General features: G+C 44.1%; 1 long non-coding RNA gene across 1 annotated transcript; it reads right to left on the bottom strand.

The window, feature by feature from the left end:
* Positions 1-428: 428 nt before the first annotated feature.
* On the bottom strand, positions 429-14,622 carry LOC147651596 (uncharacterized). The gene is made up of 2 exons (XR_015273635.1): positions 8,928-14,622; positions 429-1,843 (listed from the first exon to the last, which is right to left on the bottom strand). It is a non-coding gene; the product is annotated as an uncharacterized LOC147651596 (long non-coding RNA).
* Positions 14,623-15,914: the final 1,292 nt, after the last annotated feature.

The raw sequence follows: 15,914 nt of genomic DNA, 5'->3' as shown, positions 1-15,914 counted from the left end.
GCTTCATAGAAATCTAAAGGAAACTCCAGTGGAATCAGTCTCCTCAAGTTTGGGCTTACTGAAAGTCTGTGGTATTTTGGGTTGTTTGGTGGGTTTAGATTATTTTTAATCTGTTATTCATCTTTTAATGACTTCCAATTCAGAATCATAATCTTTATTTAAAACACCACTAAAAATGCAATTAATCAGGCACTATGGTCAATTTCCTCTTTGTTTTACACTAAAAAACTGCATATCCATGTCTTGGTAATACGGTTCTTGGGTGTTATTTTTCAGTTTTACTTAATCTCAGAGTGCAATCACTGCAACAAATTGCTGCCTTCGTTCTTTAATTCAGACCAAATAGTTGTCTGCTTTCCTGAAATTCTAAATTACAATGTAGACAGAAATCCTAAATTTGATTTAGATTTAATTGTTGAGATATTTGGTTTTGTTTTTTAATTATTATTATTCTAAACTTCAAATCTGAATAAATACATCAATAATGTATGTTAGCTGAGCCTGCAACAGGGCTGGATTCTATAAAAAGCACAACTAAGAAACAAATACAAGAAGATTGAAAATTTAGAAAGGGACAGGATGCCATGGTGACACCACTACACCTTTAAGGCAGAACTCACTGAGGACAATATTTATGGCTGGACAAGACACATTTGACACATAGAATGACATTAGGCTTTACCGTAAATATTCACAGATTATTTCTGAGTGCTTTGTGTGTGCATAATGAAAACTCTTTTAACCTCTGAGAAGGGGGATTATTAAAATCAGTTCTGCATGAATAACACTTATTTAAAATCCCAAGCAAATCTTTACATTTTCCTTGCATGTGTGATTTGAGTTGGCTTTGCTGTGAGCCAATCAAATTTCAGCTTTTAGCTTAAACCAAAATCTTATCAAGTCATAGCTGCCACTTTTCTTCTTCCTGCAGTTTGCCTGACTGCATGTTTGTTTATTGGAAGTGATAGTGTTTAACTCACATGTCAAATACAGAAATCTGCAGAAATGTAACAGAATATGAGCAAACTCACAATCTGCTTTGGAAAAATATATACATATTAACTAAGGAAATTTGGGAATACATTACTAAGACAAATGAGCAGTTACTTTATTTTTTTTATGTTCCCATTGATATTTGGGGTCCCAGAGAAGTCTAAATGATGCCTGTCAGCTCAAACTGTATGAAATTAAATGGTACATGTATATGCAGTGAAATAAGACAGCATCTAAATATTTAAGATCAGGGGAAAAAAATGTTTCATAGCCCTTGCTCTCACAAAATAGTAAATTTGTTTTAGTCAGGAGCTTCTTTCCTACTTTAAATCAGTGCATTTATCTATAAGAAAAGAACACAAGCTCATTCCATTGCCCTTTCCTGTGGGGGCCAGGGAACCCGCTGGCTCCTGGATCCTGGGTCTCCCCTAGAGGCAAGACACCTTTCACTCAGAGAGACACAATGTGTCGCTCCCAGGGATCTTTGAGTTAGATATGTTAAACTGTTGTGTCCCATTGGTGTTCCCCCCTGCTGTCCCACCCCAATACAGGTATCTCGGGCTCCCCCCCAACCCTGCTCCTCTCCTCCCCTATAAATGTCCCGGGTTTTCCCCTGTTCGGCAGAATAGCTGTTCCTGGCTCCCTTCGCCAAAGCTCTGCCTGAATAAAGGTTTGTGCTTGGCAGAACACTGGACCAGCTTTCTCGTCCCTGCTTCCCCTGTCGCCTGCCCACCACTGCTGAGCCGAGCTGGAATCACTCGCCTGCCCGAAGCCGCTCACACGCGCTTCGGCCCAGCCCTTTTCAGGGCTGCTTCTCCAGAGAAGTCGCGGCACTCCGGCCCCTCCATCACTGCAGGAACTGGCGCCCAACGTAGGGCATTCGAAGACGCCCTGAAGGACGCGTCCGCCTGCAGCTTTAACTGCGAGGCACGCCGCTGCTCGAGCTGCCGCCCCTCGAGGAAGCTTGCTTGCGTTTTAGCAAGAGGCAATCCAAGAGGCTGTGCCCGGGACCCTCCCTGACCATCTGGGGCAAGGAGAAAAGCCCCTGAGGACCGGCCAGGTGACCACCCACCCAGCAGCTTTTTGTTCGCTTGCCTGCAGCTGCTGAAGAGAAATTGTAAGTCAATGCCGTGAAGGGTTTTTTTGGGCTTTTTTCGGGCTTTTTTCTTTTTCTTTGCTGTTTTACTGCTGGGTGGGGAGTGAAAAAGGATGGGAAACCAGTCCTCCATGTCGAGGCTGACCCCACCTGAGAGGGACTTTTACATCCAAGTTGTAAGCACCCTAAAAGCGGGAAATTTTAAGTTTTCTAAAGGGGATTTAAAGAGATTTATTCATTGGGGTTTTAACCATTTTAAGATTAATTCAGATTCTGCTAAATTGGGAATTTTTTTGGATAATGTGGGAAGAAAGTTATACAGAGTTCAAGCTAAGGGAGATTTTTCTGTTGCAAAATTTTTTCCTCTGTTTCAAAATATTATTTTCTCATTGGAAAAGGAGGGAAAAAAAGAAGAGGGAGTTTTGGGTCCCCAGTTAAACCCCCCAACCCCATCAGCCCCTCCAAGTGACCCCAAACCCTTTTCCCTATCTGAGATCCAGTTGGCGGGTGGACATTGCCCCCGGGCACAGGGCTGCTGCCGTCTCCCTGACACCTCCCTACCATCTCTCTACCCGTACCAGGGCAGCAGTGGCCATGCTGCTCCGGGCCTTTCCTCTACCCTCTCCCCTATGCCCTCACACCCGGTTGTGTCCCCCCCAATTCCTAACGTTAGCACAGCTGGCGCTGGCCACGTGGCCAGCCCCGCCATTTTGTCCCAGTCCCACCCCGGTTTTCCCGCCTTCACCCCTTCTCTTCCGGCCGTGTCCTTCTCCTCCACCCCCACTGTGTTGTTGGGTGTAACCGCGTCGGGCCCTGCCCCATCCATCGGGAAACCACTCCCTGTCGCAGGCCCCGCTCCTGTCCCTTTGTGCGAGGGCCCCGTCCCCAGCGGCGCGCCCGCACCAGGGACCCTGTGCCCTGGAGGTCGGGACGGCTCCGGCCGGAGCGGGGCCACCCCTGCAGCTGAGCTGGCCCCGCACTGCTGGCAAGCGCACCCCATCTCCACTAGGAGATGAGAGCAGTGAATCTTCTTATTCAGACTCTGACTATGAAGACCACTGGGCTGAGGTGCAGAGGGAAGCCACACAAGCAGAGAACTCAGCCCTGTCCCAGAAAATACTTGCCTTTCCTGTAATGATGAGGAGAGACAGGACAGGGGCACAGGTTGCTGCATGGGAGTCCCTTCACTATAGGGAACTGCAGGAACTTTTTAAAGCTGTTGAGGAACATGACAGGGGTTCACATTTTTTTAAACACATGCTGGAAGCCTCCTTCTCTGCCCATGTCATGGTCCCCCATGACATCAAGAATACTATGAACTGCCTTCTCTCCCCAGCAGAATACATGTTATGGGAGAGGCAGTGGAAAAAAACATTTAAAGCAATTGGCAGATGTTTATGCTGAAGATGCTAACAGACCTTATTTTACTTTAGCGCAATTAGCTGGAGAAGGAGATTTCCAAAAGCCCCAAGATCAGGCCCGGGACCTGCCTGAAGCAGCTTTACAGGATATAGCTAATGCTGCTAAGATATCTCTTTTTACCACCCCTGATGATAAAGTGCCAACGCAGTGCTTCACCAATATTAAGCAAGGGGCAACTGAGTCTTTTATTAAATATATTGATAAGTTAAAAGTGGCCATTGAAAAGCAGATAGAGAGCCCACAGGCACAAAAAGAATTATTAGTAAAAATAGCAATGGCCAATGCTAATCCAGAGTGCAAAGCAGTTTTGCGAGCCCTCCCTCTGGACCCAGAACCAACCATAGATCAGATGGCTGAAGCTTGCACCAAACACTCCTCTGCCTCAAGTGAGAATACAGTGGCACCTGCAGTGGCTAAAGGAGCGGCAGAGGCGATATCTGGAGCTTATGCTGCAGACCCCAATAGAAATTGTTGTTTTAATTGTGGTGAGCCTGGACATTTTTTCAAAGACTGTCCAGAGAGACATTCTATACAACAGCCAGCCCACCAATGGTTACCCAGACCAAACTGGCATTCGGGAAACTTCAAGCAGAGCACGGAACGGCCCCGCGCTTTGACATCAAATCAAATGCCACACCGCTCCACCCCTCCTGCCAAACCCACCATCCTGCCTCCACGGGGACCCCGATATCAAGCCCAGCAGGTGGAACGCTTCAGATGGGAACCCAGCATCAACTGGTAACTAGACTCTCTTTACATATGAAGGGTGACTGTATTTACAAAGTCCCCACAGGGAAACGTGGACCACCAGGCGGTCCCTCTAACATCTTAACACTTGGGGATCCAACCAACTCTCCAGGACAAATTCATATCCTTCCTGAGGATCAAACTATATACCCTGGAGATGAAATTTCCATCTTCCTGACCTGCATAGACCCTCCTTATTATTTAAAGGAACAGACTCCTGTGGCACAGGCCTTTTTACTTCCTAGTGACTGCCCAGATCATGTTCCCCTCAACCCCAGCACTATGTGGACACAGGTTGTGGGCTCCTGCAAACCCATTGTGGACTGTAGCCTGTTTTGTTATGGGGAAAGGATTCAGCGCCCAGGAATGCTAGACACTGGAGCAGATGTTACCATCATCGCCCGCTCCGAGTGGCCAGACAATTGGGAATTACAACCTGTGGCAGGCATGATTTCAGGTATTGGAGGGATGACAGCTTCCATGAGGAGCAAACGGAATATTGTCATCGAAGGACCTGAGGGACAAATGGCAACCATCAGGCCATTTGTGGTGAGAGCACCAATCACCCTCTGGGGACGGGATCTCCTGTCCCAATGGGGGGGCTTCTCCGCGGATTCCCAGCAGGGATTTTTAGTCGGGGTCACTGAGAAGCGCGCGACACCTACCATCCCCCAACTCACCTGGAAACAGCACCATCCAGTGTGGGTTGATCAGTGGCCCCTATCTGAGACCAAACTGCGTGCACTGGAAGCCCTTGTGGAAGAGCAGCTTGCCAAGGGCCACATCACTGCGTCCAACAGCCCTTGGAACTCCTCTGTCTTTGTCCTACGCAAACCAGGCAAGGACAGGTGGAGACTCCTTCGTGACCTCTGGAAGATCAACAATGTCATTGAAGGCATGCCCTCCCCTTCAATGCTCCCCCGGGATTGGAAGCTGGCTGTCATTGACATCAAGGACTGTTTTTTCAACATACCCCTCCACCCTCGAGATGCCCCCAGATTAGCATTCTCGGTTCCCTCTCCAAACAGACAAGCACCTTTAAAAAGATATCATTGGCGGGTCCTTCCCCAAGGGATGAAAAATTCTCCTACCATCTGCCAATGGTACATGGCCCACATCCTGTCACCTGTGAGGACCCTGTTCCCAGATGCTGTCATCCTCCACTACATGGATGACATCCTGGTTTGTGCTGCTGACAATGACTATCTGCACCGGACTTCACAAAAAACTATCCAGACAATTGAGGATGCTGGATTTGAGATCCATGAGGACAAGATCCAGCACACCTGCCCTTGGACCTACCTGGGACTCCAGATCCGCGAGCGGACCATCGTGCCCCAGCAGCTGACCATCAAAGACGACCCCAAGACCCTGTGGGGCCTACACCAGCTCTGCGGGTCCATCAACTGGATACGTCCTCTGCTGGGGGTAACAACAGAAGTCCTTGCACCCCTCTTCAACCTGCTCTGTGGCAGTGAGGCCCTCGACTCACCAGCTCCCTCACGCCGGAGGCCCGGGAATCCATCACCAAGGTCCAGGAGGCCCTGTCTTCACGGCAAGCCCACCGCTATGAGCCCAGCCTGCCCTTCCAACTGGTTATCCTGGGTAAGGCCCCGCGCTTACACGCGCTCATTTTTCAATGGGACACTGCATTGAAGGATCCTCTCCTTATCATCGAGTGGATCTTTACACATAACCAGCCCACTAAGACTATTACCACCCCGCAGGAAATCATGGCTGAACTCATTAAAAGAGCTAGAGTCCGTCTCCACACTCTTACAGCCTGTGAGTTCACATGCATCTTCCTCCCATTGGCAACTGGAAGTTTGGAGCCTTTGTTCCAAACCAATGACAGCCTTCAGTTTGCTCTCGATAGCTATTCAGGCCAAATTTCTATACACCCACCTGGCCACAGACTTTTCAAAACCACATTTAATTTGGTCCCCAAATCATTACAGAGCAAAACACCGCTCCAGGCCCTGATGGTTTTCACAGATGGCTCAGGGAAATCCCACAAGTCAGTCATGACTTGGAAGGACCCCAGGACACAGAAATGTGAGTCTGATGTCCAAGTGGTTGAGGGATCACCACAGATTGCTGAGTTAGCAGCTGTTGTCAGAGCTTTTGAGAAATTCCAAGAACCTTTCAGTCTGGTGACTGATTCGGCTTATGTGGCTGGAATAGCTATGAGAGCAGAACATGCGTTTCTAAAAGAGGTCTCTAACCCAAATTTATACAAATTGCTTTCTGAATTAGTATATCTTATCTCCCACAGAAAGCAACCTTACTATGTCATGCATGTCAGGGCACACACAGACCTCCCAGGTGCCATTGCCGAAGGAAACAGGAGGGCAGACGCCTTAGCCATGCCTGCTGAGGCAGCCAATGTCCCTGACATTTTCACACAAGCGAAATTGTCCCACCAGTTCTTCCACCAAAATGTGCCTGCACTGATGAGAATGTTCAGACTACCCAGGGACCAGGCTAGAGCAATAGTTGCCACCTGTCCCGATTGCCAATCGTTCCAAATACCGGTCGTTAACTCCGGGGTTAACCCCTGAGGACTGAACAGCTGCCAGATATGGCAAACCGATGTCACTCACGTCCCGTCCTTCGAGAGAGTCAAATATGTACATGTCTCTGTAGACACCTTCTCTGGTGCAGTGTTTGCCTCAGCCCATGCAGGAGAAAATGCCAAGCACACCATCCGACATTTTCTCCTTGCTTTTGCTACCCTGGGAGTCCCAGAACTAATTAAAACAGACAATGGACCTGCTTACACCTCCCACAAATTAAGAGACTTTTTCAATGAGTGGGGAGTGAAACACACCACAGGCATTCCTCATTCCCCTACAGGTCAATCAATAGTAGAGAGAACCCAGCAAAACCTAAAAAGAGTCCTTGATCACCAGCGGGGAGGAACAGAGATCATTCCCCCCATTGAGAGGCTCTGTAATGCTCTATATGTCATGAACATTCTAAATTGCTCGCCTACAGAGCCTGACCCCCCTGTAATATGGCATTTCTCTAACTCAGCTCATGCCAAACTCTCAGAGAAGCCACCAGTGCTGATCAAGGATCCTGAATCACAACTGACATCGGGACCTTTCCCACTGATTACCTGGGGGAGAGGGTACGCGTGTGTATCCACACCATCAGGACCTAAGTGGCTCCCAGGGAAAAATGTAAAACCTTATTTAGGCCCTACACCTAACCCAACCTTAAACCCTGCACCAGACTCAGAACTTTCAGAGTCTCCTGAGACCCACACAGGTCCAGAAAAACAGCAGCCCACTGCAGCCTGGAAATGGAGACGTCATTGGAGTCCACTGAACCGACCTGCCACCAGAACAACAACCAGACAGAGGCCAAACCGTCCTGCTACCAGGGCCGCAACAAGACAAGAGCTAACGTCAAGCCCGACACTGTGACATTACACAAGTCTTCTTAACTCCCTCCCCCTCCCCCTCCCTTTTCCCTCTCCTCCTTCTTGGGAGAACAAGCCCTTGTTGCCTAGCCCAAATTGCCAGTTTACACCAAAATGCACCTCAGTGCGCTGCTGCTGGTGTCAGGTCATGTGCCCCCAACACACAGAATAACCAAGCTTATAATTGTTTGTTTTAAAGAGGAGGGAGGTGGGAGAGAAAGGGAAAAAAGAAAATAGCCCCCCCCTCCAAAATTCAGAGCTAATCTTTTGTGTCCTGTTATAGAAAATGGAGAGCAAAACCATCCTTGGGTTCCTGACGTTCCTAACAATCTGGATGCTCCTGAAAACATCAGCTGTGGATGCCTGGCTAGTAGCACAGCCCCAGGAGAATGTGTGGATCACCCTCACAAAGATGCTCCAACAAGAACACATGTGCTTGTCCATGGGCAGTGCCACCAACCCTCTGTCATCCTGCCTGCCCATGGACACGGCTGTGAGGAATCTAGCGGACTGTGCTGCTCTCACCTCTCCAACCCAGTGAAGGCATCCACACCCGCATCCAGAGACCTCAACACTCAGTCCAGGAACTCCAGGCTGAAAAGGAGCCCCAGTGGCTTGAGGACCTTTTTGGGAGCTAGGGACTCAAAGGATAGGTTGCCTCCCTCCTCAAAAATATTTTTAAGTTTTCTTGAGTATTATTTTTCTATATATGTTTTTATGTGTCAAGTTATTAGCCAAATCTCTGGGAGATGCCCTGTTAATAAGTAAAGAAGGGGGAGTTGTGGGGGCCAGGGAACCCGCTGGCTCCTGGATCCTGGGTCTCCCCTGGAGGCAAGACACCTTTCACTCAGAGAGAGAGAATGTGTCGCTCCCAGGGGTCTTTGAGTTAGATATGTTAAACTGTTGTGCCCCATTGGTGTTCCCCTCTGCTGTCCCACCCTGATACAGGTATCTCAGGCTTCCCCCCGCCCCTCTCCTCTCCAATAAATATCCCGGGTTTTCCCCTGTTCGGGAGATTAACTGTTCCTGGCTCCCTTTGCCAAAGCTCTGCCTGAATAAAGGTTTGTGCTTGGCAGAACTCTGGACCAGCTTTCTCGTCCCTGCTTCCCGTGTCGCCTGCCCACCGCTGCTGAGCCGAGCTGGAATCACTCGCCTGCCCGAAGCTGCTCACACGCGCTTCGGCCCAGCCCTTTTCAGGGCTGCTTCTCCAGAGAAGTCGTGGTGCTCCGGCCCCTCCGTCACTGTGGCACTTTCCAAACACATTTTCCTGAGGAAACACTCTGTATCCCTATTTGCCAGTGTACTTGCACAACTACATAAACATAAGTATTAATTGAAGAAGGAAGATAATAGAAAGATACAGACTTTTCTATTTAGTTTTTATTTTGTATGGGATAATACCATCTCATGAATTTTCAGTTTAGGGTGGTGCAAGCAACAGCTCCATGTTTTGCATTGTTTTATAAACACAAAGCATCACAGTGGAGGACTTGGGTCAAAGACATCAGACAGAGAAAAATCCTAGAATTTAGTCTTAATTAGCTTCATACCTTACAGAGGTAAGAGCAATGGGTACAGGAAGGAAGAAATGGGTACAGGCTGGTCTTAAACAAGAGCCTAAATGACGTCCCTGAGATGTTCCCCAGCCTCACCAAAAGAAAACATAATTTTTCTTAGATTTTCTCAGTTTTCTTCTAACACTGCAGGTAGTTCTAAGAGTGATAAATGAAGACAGCAGTCAGTTTGTGAATTCACTGAGTAGACTGAGCCTTGAATTTGCCTGTGCAAAATGGTTTATTTAATCTTAGATTAATGAGTAACTAACATGAAGTCAAGGCTTGTAATCAATTACAGGAGCTTCTTAGCAGTTACAGATGGATTAAGCTTAATGGACTTATTTCAGCTGTCAGACATTCAACTTCTTTAAGAGAGACAAGAACATTGTTAGATTTGAAAGAGAACAAAGAAAAGAAAAAGAAATAGTAGAGAAAACACTCAGTTGCCATTTCTAAAAATTCCAGGTGTTTCATGCTAAATATCAAAAGGGCAATATGAATATAACATAAAACAAGGGTCACCACAAATTAAACCAATAATGCCAAAGATGCCTCAAAAAGACTGGAGCAGAATTAATAGTGAAATGAAACACAGTAATATGATTAATAGAAATACCCCAAAGGACCAAAAATAGTATTAATGTTCTTCTCTTATATTTGTTTAAGTTTTGTCTTGAGGGCAAATGAAAAATTTGGACAATATTCTGCACATAAATAAACTAAGAGGATTTAACACACTCTAGTGCTTTACAGAAACCTGTGGAATTATTTCCTTCTTTTATTAACTTAATTCTCAATGCTTAATGAATATAGGTATAAAAATATTTTTTCTCTATTTCTAAAAGCATTCTTTATTGCTTAATTCTTCAAATTACAGCAATAAAATGAATAAACATTTTGATTACTTTTACTTCTCTTTCTTCAGCTTTCAAATACTATCTTAGCTGTACCACTGCCAAGAAATACAAGCCATCTTCTATTTCCTCTTCTTTCAGGGGAAGAAACAGGTAACACATTCCTGTTCTCTTATTTCTCATTTCCACAGCATCCCTTCAGCAGCAGAAGTTTTCTAGGATCAAACTTGCTCTTAACCAGGATTAAACATAACTAAACCTTGTGTGGATGCTAAATGCAAAAAGCAAGCAGGGAACACAGCCTGTGGGTAACTAAGTCACACAAGCTTCTCACTCTGGCCTGAGAAAGCATAAAGGAAAAATCCAAACAATCCTTGGAAAAAGACAGCAGTCTTTGCAGATGTTGTTTAGGATTCTTGTTGTTTACCTGCAAGAAACAGTCAGGGGGTGGTATTGCTGTGTAAAAACGCTCGCTCGTGGTGAGAGACTTCTCCAGGGTCAAGCTGTTCAAGTATAAGCAATTTATTATAAGGGTAAAAAGAGGGGAGACCTGTGTCCGCCACCAGCCTCGGAGTCCACGTGGTCAGGGGGAGGAGGGAGAGACAGCAGAGCAGGAGAGGAGAGGCTGGAAAAGGGGAGGGAGGAAGAGCAACAGAGGGAGAGAGGGAAAAACCAGAGGGAGAGAGCAGGGAAGACGAGTGAGGTAGGAGCAGGGAGAGGGGGCTGAGAGTTAAGAGTGGGGGAGAGGGGTAAAGGGGTAAGAGGTAAGAGGTAAGGGAGAGGGGTTCAGAGGTAAGAGAGGAAAGCTAAGAGAGGGAAGTTCTTGTTACAATACAATATATCTTTTTCTGTAGTGAATATTCTAATTCCCAGTAACCAATCACTATGAGACACCCCCACTAAAGAATTTACATACAGCCTCTGAGCATCCCCATATTAACATACAGTGTTGCGTTTTAGACTCTACAAAGCTTTACAAGTTCTTTCCTTGCTTCTTGACCTTTGGGCTTTCTATCAGCAGAAAGACATTGTTTTATCAACAGGGATTCTCCTCCAGCTGCCTAGGCTATTGTTCTTTGGTTAACCAGTACTCAGTATCTTATGACTCAAAGCAGGCTTTCAGTTCTACTTTGATTCTAGCCTTCATATTTTCAGAATCTAGTGCCAAACAATCACTTTCATAAGGTTTCCCTGTTTCACCCTCCCCAGCAGGGTGGTGTTCCACTTGACCAATGATGGTGGTGTGTAAGTTTAATGACCAATGAGAATTTTACCTCTCAGACCCGTCTATAAAAGAAGATCAAGGATAATAAACTTAGAGCTCTCTTGGACAACACAGCTAAGAGAGTCAGTGTCATACTTCTTGCCATTCCTAATATACTGCAACAACCTTGTTCCTAATGAGGACCAAATATAACTAAACCTTTTCACACGTTGGGAAAAGCATTTTTACTATAGCAGCAATAGTCCTATTAACTACTCTGAAAGAGCACAGTAATAAACTTTGAGGAATAGAGGTTCTCTCAGGGTAGTCTGTATGAGAAATAATTTTAATTTTGTTTCTGAAATATGTATGAATTACAGTAATAAACAAAACAAAACAACTTTGTCTAGAACTCAGCCTGGCCATTCCCTCCTGCTCTCAGACCTGTGTGCTCAAAAGCAAAAAAAAAGAAGAGTAAAACCAAAATATTTTGCATAATCTGTGCCAGCTTTTTCACCCAAAACAGCTGATGTGGGTTTTGTGTCTCTCACAAGGCTCTTAGGAAGAGGTTGAGTCTCATTTATTAGAATTAACATCTCAATTTTTCTACAACCCAGGAATCTAAAAATTCTTGGGATTAAGAGCCCATTCCCAATTCTGAAAACCCATTTTCCTTAACATAGCACCAGACTTGTACAAAAACAGCTACCTCGACCAACAGGGTCTTTCAGGACCTATTTTATTGCTGATATCATACATTAAAATGGCATTAAAATTCAGTAGAAGTTAGATGACTAATTCCTATCAGAATTCTGGAAAATTCCAATTAATGAGCTTGGGAACACTAAGGCTACTAAGTGAAAATGTAGCTATTTTTAATTAAAAGGCACAGTGAGCATCACAAAATGCAAAGCGTCTGCAAAGCAGGCATCAACAAAGCAAAACTTGCCCACATAACTCCTGTGGAGGCACAGTGACCATTTCCTTGAATCCTTTTTATCAGCACTTGAATGCTTGTTTATTCCAGCAAATTACATTTTGTTAGAAAATATCAGTTTCACTCCATAAGAATGACAAAAGATCAATTAAGTCACAAACACGGGGGCTATATAATAAGCTCCTTCAGAGATGAGAATGTGGACAGTGTGTATGACAGATTGTTTCTTGCAGCTAGAGAATATTGTGACATGCTAAACAGTACAGCCTTTGCACTTCCTAGCTTTCTTTAAAGGAGGAAAATTAGAACCCTTCTGAAAAAGGTTTGTAAAAATTTTTTTATTGAGGTTTGCAGATTAAATAGATGGAATGTTCACAAAATTCTCTGCTTTTTCTCTTTGTTCTGTAATGCCCAGTGTGAAAACAGATCACTTGAAGTGTGTCCAACAAATTGAAAGCAAAATCAGACTGAGATGAACAAATGAAAGAGCCCTACTTGAACTGTAGGGACTGTATTTTTGAGAACATCAAAAGTCAGGCCTGTATATCTTAAAATGAAATATTGTGACAATCTCCTGCAATGACTTTGGCAAGTAAAGCAGAGGGCTGGCTATAAAATACAGCATAAAGGCACAATACTGAAGACACCTAGTATATAAATCTTAACCCTCTCTTTGATTAGTCTCTTTAGTGCATTGTATATTTACATGCCTCTGAGTTGTTTTCGCAGTATCATTTAAGAATAATTTATCCAAATTAGAGCTTGCATTGTATTTATCTCTAATTTTAACCTTGCAGATCCAGCCATGTCCCACACATGAAAATTCTCAAATGCTTTTGAACTTTCCGAGCTTTGAACTACGTCCATGTTTAGATTTGTAAGTAGAACAAAGAACAGAACTTTATTTCTCTAGCACATGTAAGATCTATTAAAATAATATATCAAATGAGTTTGACTGTAGTTTGAGGAAAAAATTTGTGATATTGTAAATAAACTTTAATTTTATAAAAGTGATATATTTTAATGCTCCTATAAATATAGCTATAATCCATTAATGTGCAACATTTTGGCCATGTCCGGCAACGAGCTGTGTATTTAATGACATTTATTTTATCAATTTAATAAGAGATCTCTTGCAAGTTCAAATCTTCATGTGAAAACAGCATGTAAATCACTATAAAATTGTATTTCATAGTAGGAAAAAATACTAGTAACTACAAGAAAGGCTTGAATAGCTTCCCTGATAAACCATCATTTGATAAACAAATGCATATGTAATTTTAAAGCAGCCAAGGCAAATTTGAATTGACTGAATCTCTTCAACATTTCACTTTCCTGACAAGGCATTCCTGCCCATAAACTAAAATTGAAAATGGTTAAATTTCATTCACTCACAAGAGCCACTCACTCACCCTCCCCTGCTACAGCTGGGCAGTGGAGAGGGAAAATAATTAACAAAGGTTTCATGAATGAGATAAAGGGCAGGAGAAAACATTTCAAGAGCAAAAGAGGCTCAGCTTTAAGTTCTGAAGTTAATTTATTGCTAACAGAATCAGAGAAGGATAATGAGAAGTAAAATAAGCCCTTTTTCCTCCCTTTTGCCCCAGCCCCTCCGTCCTTCCCATCAGCAGCACAGGGAGACCAGGCATGGTGGTTTGGGCAGTTCATCACTGAGATATTCTCCTGCTGCTCTGGGAGAAGAGTCCTGTGAGGCCCTGTGAGGCCGTGGGGTCCCTCCCACAGGAGACAGTTCTCCGTGAACTTCTCACATGGGTGCACTCTCAAGGCAGCAGCCATAGCACACCTGCCACAATGTGAGACCCTCCCAGGGCAGACAGCCCTCCCAAAACTGCTGCAACATGAGTCTCCCTTTCCCTGGGGTACAGCCCTCCAAGGACAGGCTGCTCCAGCCTGGAAGCAGGGTCCTCTCTCCCCCGGGTCTCCCACTGGATCACATCCTCCTCCAGGAATCCACCCGCTCCAGTGTGAACACTGCCTCCATGGGCTGCAGATAAACAAATGCACATGTGGTGTTCTCCACAGCTGCAGGGGCACACCATGGTCATCACCACAGTCTGCAGAGGAATCTTGGCTCCAGTGCCTGGAGCACCTCCTCCCCCTCCTTCTGCACTCACCTTGGTGTCTCCATGTTGTTTCCTTCACGTATTCTCACCTCATTTTCTTTTCTGACTAGGAAAAATGGCATGACTTTGTTTTGATTTTCTTCTTAAATGTGTTATCACAGAGGCATTAGCATCCTCTCTCATTGGCCTAACCTTGATCAGCAGCATCTCCAGCTTCAGAGCCATCAAGGACTGGCTCTGCTGAACATGGTAGAAGCTTCCAGCAACTTCTTACGGGGGCCACAGAGGTGGCCAAAAACCAGAGGTACCAAAAGCCAGGCTGTGCAAAAACCAATACAGTAGCTTATTGTAAAACTGTGTTTAATTAAGAGATTTGCCCTCTCTAAAAAGCACTGGATTTAATCTTAAATCAGTAAGGCCAGTAGTGAAGGAGGAGGAGGTTTTTGGTGATGGGTCTCATTTGTTACAATCAAACTAATCTCTAGCAATAATAATCGTACTATTAGAAACTAATAGACCTGATTAAAACCAGTAGTATATGATGTAGATATGTAAATAATATGAATGTGTAAATGATATGGTGTAAAAGAACATGCAATGCAAGACAGATTTTGATCTTTGTTATCAATAACATGCAAGTAACACTAAAGAAGGCATAAAGCATCTAGGGAAATTTGTTTTTCAGTGGATTAATTGCAGTGACATAATTTGCACTATTAAAAATAAATATTACTCCTAAGACATAATCTAAGAAACAAATATTTTTAAGGGCTGTTTATACAGCACTTTTCCTCTATGAAAAGTAAATAAATCGAGTTTATTTGCAATAGATGGGTTCAGAAGAACTCAGGTTTTATTTACAATATATACTACAATTACCTGAACAGACATTTCTTTTTATTGGTAACTTATTTATAGTCAACTTCAAAATATGACTGTTCTCACAACACCTTGGTATTATTAAACCAATTACTGCACAGAGCCAGAAGACTACAATCCTGTTTTAATGCAAAAGTACCTTTCATACCACCTTAGTAAAATATAGAAGAACATCAGTGGACTTTTTTCCTGAGTTTTTCTTTTTAAAAAGTCAATGACATTTATCTTTATCCAAAGATGTCTTACCCAAAAAGGCCTGAACAAAGGCCTGTATAAATAATTTGCGTGAGCAAGCCTGTATACATTACATATAGTAATGTTTAAGTAATAAGTCTGTTTAAGTAATCATAATAAAGACATAGAATCTATTTTGTAACTAGTGTTAAGAATAAAATAGATTACTTGGTTTGGGGCTTTTTAAAGTTAATACTCTCCTGGGCAGTGGCAGCTGATAATAGCAGATACTCCTGGATGGTGCAGTTATGTGACTTTCACATGCAGAATGCTTTACAAACATCCAATAACATCCTAAGTGTAAAGGATGTCTCAACAAGAACTGCAGGGAGGGTGACACTGCCTGTGTAGGAACATACAGGGGAAAAATAACCTATTTCCTGTGCTTGGTGGCAAAACTTAAATTCAAATGAGCAACATTTTCTCAAGGAATTTAAGGAATCACTGTGGATAAAGTTTTATATAAATTAGGTTAAAGGGA

The sequence above is a fragment of the Cyanistes caeruleus genome, chromosome 9, assembly GCF_971803275.1.
Source record: "Cyanistes caeruleus chromosome 9, bCyaCae1.hap1.1, whole genome shotgun sequence".
NCBI lineage: Eukaryota > Metazoa > Chordata > Aves > Passeriformes > Paridae > Cyanistes > Cyanistes caeruleus.
The sequence above is the reverse complement of the archived record's forward strand: the minus strand, read 5'-3'. Positions and strand labels throughout refer to the sequence as shown.